The sequence below is a fragment of the Manis pentadactyla genome, chromosome 6 (genome assembly GCF_030020395.1).
Source record: "Manis pentadactyla isolate mManPen7 chromosome 6, mManPen7.hap1, whole genome shotgun sequence".
NCBI lineage: Eukaryota > Metazoa > Chordata > Mammalia > Pholidota > Manidae > Manis > Manis pentadactyla.
In genome coordinates, this window is record NC_080024.1 from 42,226,707 (window position 1) to 42,241,353 (window position 14,647).

Here is a 14,647-nt window from a genome sequence, read left to right on the forward strand (position 1 = left end):
TACAGCATGATTCTTAGATACCTCACTTAGGGGACTGAATGCTTGGTAGTGCCAGTTACCAATAGTGGGAGTAGAAAAAAATGAATGTGTGTGGAAGGAAAGCTACTGAATTCAGCTTCAGTCATGCTGTAAATTGTAACTGAAGCTATGGATGGGGATAAAGTTACATGAGATGGAGACAAACATATAAAGTTGCAGAATCAAGAGCACATTCATTTTCCAGCATGTAATCCTGAAATTCTGTATGGAAATAAATTGAACTTCATGTTTTTTAATACAAGTTGAAATTTCCCTTTGCTTTCCATTTTACTGTTATTATGATAATTGATTAGTTTATCACAACCAATATTTCATAGAATGTTAATTTGAACTCAATATAATGGATTTTACCAGATACTAAGAGAATAACAAAGTTTAATTATTTTTAAAACCTTCATCTGGAAACTAACATTAAAAAGAGTTACCTTCTGACATCAGTGAGAGGAAAAAACATCTCCTCTATGACTAGTTTCCCTCTGAAGGTTTATGAAGGTTTGACCTAGTTGTAGAATATGGATGTGATTGAATGGGATGCACATTAATTAAGATCAACAACTTTAATATTAAGTTAGGTTAAAACCCCAACCTTGCAATGAGTCTGGAAAACAATGGAGAACAACTTGTTTCATGGAGCTGAAGCTTTTGTTATTTTGTTGGTTAAGACTTCAAATTGACTTCTCTCAAGGAGGCTGCAAGCAGATTCTGTAGCAAATTGGTATCCTGGAGAGAGCCAGGTACCTTGAAAATTTCTAATTAGGAGAAGTTAAAGGTTATACAAACCCAGCTGCCAAATCGACTGCCTGACCTTAAAAACCAAACAGAATTTGCCTTATTTTCCTTCCTCTCCTCCTTATTTAAGACCCAGTTTAGAAATAAATTTTAAAATGCAAACACAAAGTTCTGTAATAAATCAGATTTGAGAACTAGAAGGGAACTTGTTAGTTAGAGTTTAACAGACTCTGATGACTATTCAAGTCTTTTAACTAAGCACTCATAGCCACAAATAGTCCCACATTTGTCTTCAATCCCAACTAATCCAGAGAGAGAACAAAGAAATTCAGTAAGCTATATTGTGTCCACAGAACTTTTGTTCCTTAAGCATATTTACATTTTTGAAAGTGGGATAATTTCAGTCTTGGTTACAGATCCTACTGCCTACAGAAAAATCAAGTTGAGACCACTGCCATGGATACTGCCCAATTTTAGAAGCGATGTTATTCTTGAAAAAAAGAAAAAAGCCTCATAATCATCTATTTAATAAAAGTTATTTTGGCAGTCATGGTTTAGAAAATATTCCTAACCCAATTTTCACCTATCTTTACCAGACTATAGATATAAATGTGGTCACAATATAGCTATTCATAAATTACAATGGATCCAAATTCTATCCTCTTTAAACAAGGGTTATTTTTTTAAAGACAATTTTGGTTATTTCTGGGAATCCCCAAACAAGTGTCTTCTCCATATTCACAAAACAATTTTCCAACTTTAATCATTATATGTCATCATTTATTCATTCATTTAATATGTCCTGAGCACCTCCCATGTGAGGGGATATAGTAGTCTTACTGACATCTCAGTACTGGCCCTTTTGGGGCATCCATAGCATTTTTCCTGGTCTATTCCAGTTCCCATTTGTTGGCATTCATGCTGGCAAGTGGTTGGAAGATATTTTCATCCCTGCCTCTGCTGCAAAAGGTCACTGTGGAACACTTGACCAAGAATATGCCAAGAATGCTATCTCCGAACGTTCCCAAATCCTCCGGTCTTACATGCCAGAACAATGCTGGATTCCTTGTGGAGATGGAGAAAACAGTCCTCTTCAATTCCGTGCCACTCTTTGACATCTGGTTTCAAAGCACAGCTGCTTCTTTGTGAAAAGTTTTTTGTAGCTCTATGGGCTCAAAACCAGTTCCAGGGGCTCAGTGACATGTTTTCATCTTCATCAGCCTCATCACCCCTCATTCCTACCCCAACCCTGATAGCCAAACTAAGGCACTCAGGCATTGCATTGAAAGCAAAGATGTCGTGGGTGTTGGTGATTGTATTTATATTAAGACTCCAGCTGAAATGGCCTGTTGGATTATGTAGCATCCTCCAAAATCTTGGCCAACAATCTAGAATAGAAAATACAACACTTGAAGATTTTGCCCAGAGCTATGGCAAAAAAGCACATACCAGTTCAGTGAACTTTGTCCATTCTTCAGCCTGCCCAAAGTGCAGGCTGATATGGCCAGATGTTGGTGTACAGTGCTTTAAGTATTTGGAAGTAGATATGAGTAGTAGGGACTTACTGGTCTAGATCTTGGTGGCCAGCATTGGGTGTGTTACTAATTCTTAGGGGAATGGAAAAGTGCTTGTAATGGTTACTCTAGAAGAGCCAAAGCAAAGTGGGAAATGTGGTTGGCAAGGGCTTAACCCTAGAATACTGAGAAATCATGTTCTCAGGGAAAATGCATGGCAACTTTCAAGGGCAAACAAAACAGAACAAAACAAACAATTAACATACACCAGAGCAATCAAAAACTGTTACTGAGGGGTTTGCTCTGGGAAGGCTATGGATAAATTAAAATAGGTCCAACAACACCAAGCCTGCATGTGTACCTACTGTCATCTTGTAGATTTTAAGAATGATCTAATTAAAAAACATCTAAACTACTGTACAAAAGAATCTAACACAGGGCTATGATGTGTTAACACCTGACAGCAGATACTATATATTATTGCAAAATTTAAGAAATTTCTGGTATTTTGCTCAGTGTTGTTCCTTTCATCATTTAAATTACTTCAAAAGAATATATTTAGTCATTAAAGGTTCCTAAGACCAAGAATAGGTAAATTATCAGCCTAGAACTTGAAAAAGTAGCAATTAATTATTTTTACATTAAAAGTGCTTATTTATAAATAATTTTTTAAGCACAGTAGTAAATAAACAAGATATAGAAAGATGTCTTCTTCATCTCCCCAATTTCCACTGCCTAGAGCTAGCCACTGTTAAATTTGCAGTATATCCCAGTATGGGAGAATATATTCATAAAAGACTCATCTGATAAAGGGTTAACATCCAAAATATATAAAGAACGCATATGCCTCAACACCCAAAAAACAAATAACCCAATTAAAAAATGGGCAGAAGACCTGAACAGATACTTCTCCAAAGAAGAAATACGAAAAGCCAACAGACACATGAAAAGACGTTCCACATCACTAATCATATGCAAATTTAAACCACAATGAGATATTATTTCACACCAGGAAGGATGGTGACTTTCCAAAAGACAAGAAATGACAAATGCTCACGAGCATGTGGAGAAATGCGAACTCTCCTATTGTCGGTGGGAATGTAAATTGGTACAAGCGCTGTGGGAAGCAGTATGGAGGTTTCTCAAAAAACTAAAAACAGAAATACCATTTGACCCAGTAATTCCACTCCTAGGAATTTACCCAAAGAAAACAAAATCCCTGATTTGGAAAGACATATCACCCCTATGTTTATCATGGTACTATTTACAATAGCCAAGATACGGAAGCAACCTAAGTGTCCATCAATAGATGAATGGATAAAGAAAATGTGGTACGTGTATACAAAGCAATTATTCAACCATGAAAAGAGAAGAAACCCTGCCATTTGCAATAACATGGATGGATCTACAGGGTATTATGCTCAGTGAAATAAGCCAGGCAGAGAAAGACAAATACCATAAGATTTCACTTATTTGTGGAATATAAAAACAAAGCAAAACAGAAGGAACAAAACAGCAGTAGACTCATATACACTGAGAAGTGACTGGTGGTTACCAAGGCAGAGGGGTTGGGGCACGTGGTGGGGGGATCGGGGAATAAAGGGACCCAATAATTCACAATCACAATATAAGTTGGGCATGGAGACAGTAGTACACCATGAAGAACATAGTCAATGATTCTGTAATACAGTAACTGCACTAGACTGGGAGAGGATTTAATAATATGGGTAACTGTACTGTGTTGTACATTTGAAACCAACATAAGTTTGTGTATCAATGATACTTGAATAAAAAAATTTTGCAGTATAGCCTTCTTGTCTTTCTCCTATGCATATACATCTTCTTTCTGGAATAGGAATCATACTAAATAAACTGGTCTACAATTTGGCTTTCACCACTAAATAATTTAAGTTGGATATCTTCACATGTTACTAAATAAAGGGCTATATCCTTTTTAAAAATTCCTCTATCATATTCCACTTTACTGATATAACGTTTTGTTTATCTGATCCCCTGCTGATGGACATTTGGATTATTTCCAATTTTTGATTATAACAAATAGTGTTACAATTAACATCCTTATTCACACATATCTATGCACTTATGCAAGCATTCTGGAAGATAAACCCCTGGAAATGGAATTGCTTGGTCAGTTGGTGTGCGCATTTAGAATTTTAATAACCCCCAAATTATCTCAACATACACCAATTTACATTCCCACCAATGATGACTAAGAGTGACTCTTTCCCTACCTGCTCCCCACACTGTGTATCCAGTGAAATTGGAGTGACTAATGAAATTAGAAAATGTACCTCTCATTTCAAAAAGACATGGTGATGAAGGCTGTGTCTCATACTCATAGTTTCTTTAATTTTCTCTTTATTTTCCATAACTGAGACTTAGTCCCAAGAGAGGTAAAAATAAATATGCTTATTTGGTTTTCAGTTTGCTCCTCAAAGCTTGATAAGCATTCTCCAATACTTGATAAGCACTGATAGCTTACAAATAAACTGCTCATCTAGATGTAAAATGTAACCACCCTGAGGCAGGAAGACACTCCATTTCAGATCCTAGAGATGGAAAAATACTTCCCCTATGTCTTCTTATGTCCACTCATTCACTCATGTAGGCATGAATCTATGCATTGGTTCCTGCAAGAATTCATGTATTCACCCAATATTAACTCTATGTTTGCCAAGTTTTGGGTACCACACTAATCGTTGTGGCTATTGGTATGTAATACAATCTCTGCCATCAAGTTCACAGGCTAGCTAACCAACAAGACAGAAAAGGAAACCAACAGTTTTAACAGGGGGGGAAAGTGCTGCTGTTATGTTAATGCAGGGTGCCCTGGAGCCATGGAGTGCGGTGAGCACGCACCCAAAGGCTCAGGCTGCAAGAAGACCAGGAATCTGGTTTTGGGAGGCTTCAGGCAGCTATCACATCTAACCTAGCAGGGAGTTAGTGAGGAAAAGGCTGGGGACTGGGGACTCTGAAGGGTAATCTTTGGCGAGGAGTTATGTTAGTAGCAGAAATTACATTCTGCAAATGTATTTTGTTTTACTCCCAGTTTTTTTAATGGAAATTCTTGAAATTTCTTAAAGTGAAAAGTATTTCAACCTTGTCTTTGCTGAACTGATGGGAGATGGAAAAGATAAGATTATTATCCCATCTATGAAAACTGGCAAGAGGCTCAGTGCTCTGTCCCTGTGGGGTGTCAGTGTCCCTGTGGGTTGGCAGCTGAACTGTCGCACCTTGTTGACCTTCATGAATGCTATGGAGTTGGTGTGGGGACAGTGGAGGGGCTGAGAGTCTGAGTCAGCTCTGGAATTAACAGTGAACCCATTTTATGATATTTAGCCTAAGTATGAAATTTATCCTAGATCAAAGCTGCGGACAAGTATGTTTATTGATAATTTACAAGAATGCAACTTGGAAAGAAACAACTTAAATGTCTGCCTATAAGAGATAAATTAAATAATACACGTGGTAAGTCCATGAAATGGAATAATATATAGCCATTATTGTATTAAATCATGTTGTAACATCTTGTATTAAAACCATATTTTCAAAAACCATATGGTAGGGCAGGAAACGTTTTATAATAAAATATTAAGTCAAAAAAGGAATTTATAAAATATATATATACAGCATGAGCCGACCTTCACAGTAACAGTGAATTTTATGTATTTGTATATATTTTTCTCTCTGTGAACACACATATACACATACAGTTGCATTTACATACATACACACAGTTATCTATTTATCTATTCTGTCAGTCAGGGTTAGTTAATTTATGCTTTAGTAACAACCTGAAAATCTCCACTGCCCACAGCAAAGTTAGTTTCTCTCTCATGCTGCCTGTCCATCCTGGGACACCAAGGTTGCTGTATTCTTCATAGACACTCTGGAGCCCATAATGACGACTGAGGTTCCATCGTGAGACAGGCTTCCGTGATTGCAGAAGCATGATGTGACTCTTAAAGCTCTGCCCAGAAGTGACACACATCATTTCTGCTCATATTTCATTGGTTGAGGGAATACGGCCTCATCTGAGCTCAACAGGACAGGGATAGGCACCAAGTACTTGTGAACAATATTACAGCCTACCACATTTATATATCTAAATATTAAGGGGATTGGGAAAGAATTCACTAAAAGAATGGTTAGTACTGTGTGGTGAGAACATAGTTTACATTTTTCTGTATTCTCTTCAATATTTCCCAATTTTGTAAGCAAAAATATTAGTGGTACTTTTTGTTTTCTTAACTTATGTAAGTAATACATTAATATATTTTGTAAATAATTGAAACACTAGAGAAGTACAGAGGGAAGTGAACCCTCCCCCACTTCCTATTACCTCACTCTAAGCCCCAACCCTCCCAGAAGTAATTACTCCCTGAAGTAATCATTTTATACAGTCTGGTGTATATTCTTCCTGATTGTCTTCATATGTGCATTCACAAACATAAATATGAATATACATGAACTGATTCTATGAGAGAAAAAATTTAAAACAGCATGTAAATTAATCAACATGCATACTATTTTAATAAACTATTTTCTCATAGAAAATGCATACTTCAGCCAAACCAGTTCAGTGTCCTTAATAGCTTCCTCCTGACTAGTCAACTTATCTGCAAGCAATCCATGCTGTCAACTTCTCTGCATTTCCTTTCCTTCTAGTTGTTTTCAGCTTTCTGCCTCTATACTCTACTACTGACTTTTCACTTTGTCAACTTCTGTACACCACATTTTTACTTCCCTGGCTCCCTAACCCTGACTGGAGTCAAGGGACTCAATGCCTCTTTTTTCTTGTGGCCCTCCAGCTTCTAGCCAGCACTGCCTGCTCACAGGTCTGGTTCCGATGTCACCAGCCCAGTTATTTACCTACCTGAGAAAAATATATAGTGTTGCTGGTCTAAACTGGTAAGATCACAGACTATTTGGAGCCCCAGCTAGCTATGCTCAAGAAGACTTGGAATAATGACTCACAGTTAACTGTTGGAGTTTGATGGCCTGAAAGAGCACATTCAGCACTATGATTTGAATTTGGAAAATAATAAGTAAATCCATTGTTTTTACATTAGAAACTTTAAAGGGAAATCTTGCAGACAAGATGGTAAAGTTAACAATAGGGAAAACTGGCTGTGGGGTATACAGAAACTCTGTAACTCCTGCAGTTTTTCTGTAAGTCTAAAACTATTCTAAAATTAAAAGTATATTAAAAACAAACAAACCTAAACCTTACAACATCTTATTGATGTCCGAACTGGTGGGGTTATTCAGAAGTCACAGATACTCCTGTCAGGGATAGTCTCTGAGAGTCTGTTTAGTAAACCCAAATATATAACCTCAATGCAAATATTACATAGACTTAAAAATTCAAAAATAATCAGAAAAATAATCTAAACTGGATTATATACCAATAGAGAGAAATTCTAGCAAAGGAGTAGAATTTAGGTTCAGATGATAGGCTTCTATAATTTAATATATCATTTATAACCATTCATTTCCAAAAGAGGTACAAAAATTGCAACACCTCCTATGGGTGGAAGAGTTAAGATAAAGATCCTGGAAAAAGGCAGAAGAGCATTTTCTGAGTGTGTTGCATAGAATGGTAATTGATGGATGTCATGTGGAAAATAGAGTTCTGTGTTCAAATAAGCTTGAGAAATGCTTAAGCAAAATGAAACAGTATTTCCTCCTTTTAGAACTTTGCAGAGTCTTCAAATGCTAATGATCATGGTGAATGAACAAGAGGAGGCACCTTTTCAGTGAAGATGAAAATGTTCCCTAATCTGCCTGCCACATTTGGCTGTTGAACACTTACAATGTAGCTAGTGAGAGTAAAGAACTGTATTTCAAGTTTTATTTAATGTAAATTAAAGGAACCACATGTGGCTACTGGATAGCTCAGAATTAGAGCAACCCCAGGATCCAAAGAATACACCTGAGAAGCATTTATTTAGAGCAACTAAAATTTTTGATCTCAGGATCTCTTGACACTCTTAAAAATCTGTGAGGGCCCCAAGCACTTTTGTGGGTTATATCTATTGATATTCATCATATTGGAAACTAACAGAGAGATTTTTAAAAAATATTTATTCATTAATTCATTAAAAAATACTGTTTTCTTTAAAGTGACAGCTTCACTTCATTCATTTCACTGCCAGATACTCAAATCTGAGTAACCACAGTTTATTTCATCAGTTGTATTTTCAAGTAAAAATAGTGTTCGTTGAAAAAAGCAAGGACTTGGCTAGCAGGTCAAGTCATTGTACCTCAGCATGTAGCACAAGTGCTTTCTGCCTACTTTAATTTCTTCAAAGACTGAGTTTTAATAAAATTGATAATTTTTACTGCATCAAATTTTTTTCCTGCAACTGTGACAGTGTAGAAATATAGTGACAGGAAGAAGAGTTCAGTACACTGGCATTTGTGTTACATTTTACCCACTTTAAAAGTTGCTTTTGCACCATCAGTGAAAGAGGCAGTTGGTCTTAGAATGATTATGAAAATAGTTTTTGACCTCGTGAAAACTTTGTGGGATGCCAACAGTTTGCAGGCCACATTTTGAAAAAACTGCAAATGGGTAGGGGGCTAGAAGAGGATTCAAATCCAGGAAAGGAGGCCTTTAATTGAGATCAATGAGAAAACTGATGAATGTCTGAACTGTTTATATATATACACTTAGGTTAGAGGGACATGGAGAAGTCCAAAAAGAATCTATCCTTGGAAGTGGAAAGTTATAGCAAATAAAAGGGGGCTACCAGTCGTTATATCCCATGACTTGTCATTAGTTAGTCAATTAAAAACAACTTGATAGTATGAGTTAGTCAATATGGAGTTCCCAGAGGTAATTCTTTACAGATGACATAAATGTGAAATGAAACAAGAAAAGGAGAGAACACTATTTTCCTTAGTATTGGTCTGCAAAGTGTACTTTAATCTTCTACAGCCAAAATTGCAAAATGTGGCCAAATGCTTCTCCACATTCATTCTTGATTTTCTCTTCCTTCCTGTCGTATAATTTAGAACAGGATTTCTTTTTCCTTCCCACATTAATAGACTCCATTCCTGTCAAGCACTTCTCTTTTGTTTACATACCACATTTGGTTTCTCCCCTCCCTTTCAGTTGAGCTTTGGGGCTTACGTTTTGAATTATTTCTCCTGCCTTTCTATCACCCTCTCCCCTCTTACTTTTGTCCAGCAGGCAGTCTACTATAAAGTGATGGGAAATGGTGGACAAACGTAATTTAATCAGAGGCTGATTTTTACAAGCCTTGGACTCCTCCCTCATTGCATGGCGAACTTCTCTGGTTACCTAGTGATTTACAGCATCAAGACTTTTAATAAAAAAAGCTTCACTTGCAGTTATTGATGATAGGAACATACTTTAACAACAAAAGAAATAATTTGTGTTCTTATAACACTTACCCTGAAAGAATTTCAAAGTGCTCTAGAAATATTACCCAGTTCTAATTCCCACAGCAAGTACCCTTGTCTTCTATTTTCTAAGTGGAAGGGGAATTTCCAGTACTTGCTCCCAGAAGGAAAATAAAGGGTGAGTGCTCCCAAGCAGGGCTGGACGAGGAAAACCTCTCCCCTCCCCCACAGCAGTCTCCACAGCTTCACGCAGAGTGTAACCCTTTGCAGTCCGTTTGCTGGGACAAAGCACATTCTGATTCATAACCCGTCCCTCAGAGCTCCTGTTATGCAGCTGACCCATGTTCTTGGATTCTAAGGGGTTAACAGCCTGGGCTGCTATTTAAAAATGAAAGAAAAGAAAAAGAAAATGTGCAATTATGTTAATTTTCTGAAAATGAGGGATGCAAAGTGCTCAAGTAAGGAAAACATTTGCAGAAATATTATACCAGTGCCTGATTTAAATTGGTAGAAAATGGATCTTTAAAAAGTAACTAGACAAATAATTGTATGCAATAAATCATATAGGACTAATTTCATACAATGGCAACGAAAGCTGATCCTACAATAGATTATCTATATTGAAAAGGAAATTTAATAGACTAAAAAGTGCCAAGATTAAGAATGTGAAAAGCAGTTCTCATAGTTTTATGTTGTTTCCTATACTGAGTCAACAGCAATTTAAGTCTTACCCAAAAGGAAAAGTAATGAGAAAAAGAGGAAAGATCAAATGTGCAAAGGGAGTTGATTGAGAATACTGGATTTCGTCGAGGTCCTACTGAAGTTGGTTCCTTCCAAGAATGGTCCTGCAAAGGGTTCCTGGCTGGAAAAGTGGAGAACCGACTAGAAAACCAGAGAGTTTGTCCTGCAAGTGTGTGACAGTGGAATACAGAGACCACCAGCACACTGACATGACTGGTGCTAGGGCACCAGCAGGTTTACCCGCTATAAGACTGGCCTCGGTCCTCTGGATGACGCTGCTCAGCGGGGGAGGAGGATGCAGGAAGGTGATGCACAGCTAGACCCACGTCTTTAAACAGCTGCCCCTGCAATAGAAGACACATCCTGAAGAGTATCCCCTTCTCTCATCTCTGAACACACCTCACTTGTTCAGCGCTTTGGACTTGGACATCATCCTTCGGACTCGCCTGGCCTCTGATCTCACAGCTGGTTTTACTCTTAAGCCTTTGCCTTTCTTTCGGCAACACATGAACAGTTATCCTCTTGACTACTGCCACGTTTTCCTCACTGGCTGTTTTCCCCCCGATCCTGAGTGTTCACCCAGGTGCCTCTGCCTATATTCCAGCCTGTGGGCGGTCTCGTCTGTTGGCCTGGCTGCAAGGACTACGGAGTGCTAAGCAGAGTGACACCATCTGGAACTGCTCATTAATGTGAATTGGGAAACCTGGGGCATTTTCTTGGAAGGGGACAGACACAACATACTTGCACACATGAGCCATTCATACATTCACCTATTAAGTCATCCCCCGGTGTTGTCTGAGGTACTGGAGAAATAATACAGAGTAGAGAAGGAAGCTATATATATATATATATATATATACACATACATATATAGTGGCAGGTAGAAGATGGGGAGTGAGGAGCATAGACACAAGAATAGCTCATCTTCATCACATATGTAATCAAATAATTACATGGGAAGTGATATGATCAACACTTTCCTGGCATGTTCAGGGTGCCTTGGAAGCACAGTGGAAGTGACAATTTTTTCTTCCTTCAGTTTTCAAGTAAAATCATAGTAAACACTTGAGAAGAGGTGATATTTGAACTAGGTCTGAAAAGTTGAGTTCAACAGGCAAAAAAAAGGGGTAAGTTCTAAGTAGAAGGACTAATACATGAAGGTTGTATGAGAGGAGGAGGACTTAGTTCTTCTAAAATGCCTATAGAGTAGAGCATGAGTGATGCAAGTGATGGGAAATGAAGATAAAGACACGGGCAGATGCTTTCCGAATAAAGCACTTGACTTTTAAAAAATAGTTTTGGGCAGCAAATTTGAATAATATTGAGAGGGCAAGACTGCACGTGAGGAGATTAGTTAGGATGCTATTGCAGTCATCTAGGAATCCTATGGGGAGGGTCTGAAACAGGAGTAGTAGGTGAGGAAATGAGGTAATTGATTCAAATGACATTTAGAGGGCACAGAAGGAACAGGACTTCGTAACCAATTGGATAAGGATAGTGAAGGAGAAGGAGAAGTCTAGGATGTCTATTGGGTTTTCAGTTTAGGGACACAGGATGAATTTTGATGCCTCTGAATATGGCAGCTACTATAGGTTGTTCGAGGGACAGAGAAAATGTTTAAGTAAATATGGAGCAATAAGCTGGATGGAGATAGTTGTGTATATGGTGTTTGAAAGAGTTCCGAGCTATTGAGCACCTTGGCTATCAGACATCTCTCTAGCACCACCCTGGAGTGATGAGTTGCAGCCTTAATTCTGTAAATCTCCAGTAAAGAGACTTTACAATCAGTCTTGTATCTACCACCTCTATATTTACCTTACCTTTTTCAGATAACTTTTCATGATCCTAAATTTATCATGCTCTAGTTAAAGCCCATTTACTTTCTTGCTCAGAGGAGGAAAGGCACATCTCCTTAATCTCTTCTGTCTGGAAGAAATTCGTACAGTGGGAGGACTAATGGTTCAGTCGGCCTCCAACAACGTTTATTCCCCAGTTATGCATATGCCTAATTCACTGCTTCAAATGGTGTAGGCGGTTGGCAGTTACTCTGTTGACTGACAGATCTAGTCTAAGAATTTTAAAAATGTCAGAGCTGAAAGGATATTAGAAATTACTGACTCAAATCTCCATATTTCATAGTTGAAGAAACCTTTAAGCTGTTTAAGTTCAGTTCCTTTTACTCTTCCCAAAAGGATGTATTCTTCAATTCTTAATATATCTGTGGTTTTTATTGGAGCATCTCCAAGTTTTCTTCATTCCTCTTTTAACTATGGAGCTTGGAGCCATTCTAATGAACTGTATTAACCTACCACTAAATAGAATATCTGACTGCTTTACCTTCTAGTTCTTATTTATGCATTCCAGTCTCTTTCCTTTTTAAAAGCTCTCTTGCAAAAACAATAAACAACATAATTTGAGTAAAAGTTATCCACAATTCTGTCAATTAAGTTCTAATTTTTCTACTTTACATTCTAGTCCTTATTCATAAGCGTGTACTATTTTTACCTATTTTTGTGATATAAAACAATTTTATATTCTACATTTTATATTTTCATTTAGTATTATGCATGTACATTTTTCCATTTAACTACAATTTCACCACTTTCTTGTACCATCCTCTTTAACATTATAGGGTAAGTCCTGCCATATCTTTGGCCACAATCATACAACATACTGAACATATTAACATATATACATTTTTGTTGACATTGTTTGGGGTCATAACCATAAACATTTCACTGACACTTGCTTTTGTTTAACCATACTTAATATTTCTTGACTACATTCATTATTTTTAATAGTTTCATATTGTTCTATAGTAGGGATATAACAGAATGACATTCAAATTGTCTCCATGTTTTTTCCCACTACCAAAGAATGCAATAAGCATTTTGGCATATATGTCTTTGCTTTTCTGAAGTACTGATATTCAACTTGTAGGTATTAGAAAAGTGTACTGAATAGCAGCAATACACTTAGACCTTGACCCATTCAGGGCAATTAACCTGACCTCCAGTTACACTCCTCCCCATGGAGCAAGGAGTCAGGGGGCCAACGGGGATGCACTCAGCTAGAATCTGTGACCTTCTCTAGGACAATTTTGGTATCCAAGATGCTGAAATTCCCTGCTACAGAGTCCTGAGCCTATCACAGGGCTATGTGGGTTTTTTTCCTAGGTCTATTCTCTTGGGGGTAGCTTATGCCTCCCCTGCAAACATCTTCTGGCCTAAGGAGTAGCCACATTCAAGGAAATGATTGGTGATTCACCTCAGGTTGCCCACAGAATAGGGTTGGCTTTGATGCTCAAACCAGCTGTTCTTTGACACCTCCCTTCCCGGCTTCCTGGGGAATTCAGGAATTCTATACTCATTGTGGGGAATGTCATCTGGGAAAACCCAGTGATTAATGAAACTAGAGGGTCTTCCCCCTCCCTCCCCACCAAAGCAGATGGAGAGAAACAGAATCCAACAACATATTAAAAGGATTGTAAACAATGGCTAAATGAGATTTATCCCATGTATCCAAGTTGATTCAACATATGAAAATTAATCAATGCAATACAGCATGTTAATAAAGGACAAAAATCACATGATCAATCATCTCAAAAGATACAGAATTTGGCAAAATCCAGCCTCTTTTTGTAATAAGAACACACAAAAACACTAGAAATAGAAGAGAATGCATTCAAATTGATAAGGGGAATCTATGAAAAACCAACAGCTAGCATCATATTTAATAGTGAAAAACTAGATTCTTTCCCCTAGATCAGGAACAAAACAATGATGTTCACTACCACCACTTCTATTTAACATAACTTTGGAAGTTTTAGTCAGGGCAATTAGGCAAGAAAAAGTAAAAAAAGCAACAACAACTATCCAGACTAGAATGGAAGAAGTAAAACTTTCTCTTTCTGCGGATGACATGATCTTGTATGTAGAAAATCCTAAGGATTCCACTAAAAGAACCATCCAAGCTAATAATAAGTTTAGCAAGGTTGCAGAATACAATATAAATTTTTAAAAGTCAATTCTGTGTCATTCACTAGCAATGAAAAATCTGAAAATGACATTAAGGAAACAACTCCTTTAACAATAGCATTAAAAGAGGTAAAATAAATAGGAATAAATTGAACACAGTTAAGTGTAAAACATGCACACTGAAAACTACAAGACTGTTGAAAGAAAGACCTAACTAAATAGAAAAACATCCTATGTTCACGGATCAGAAAACTT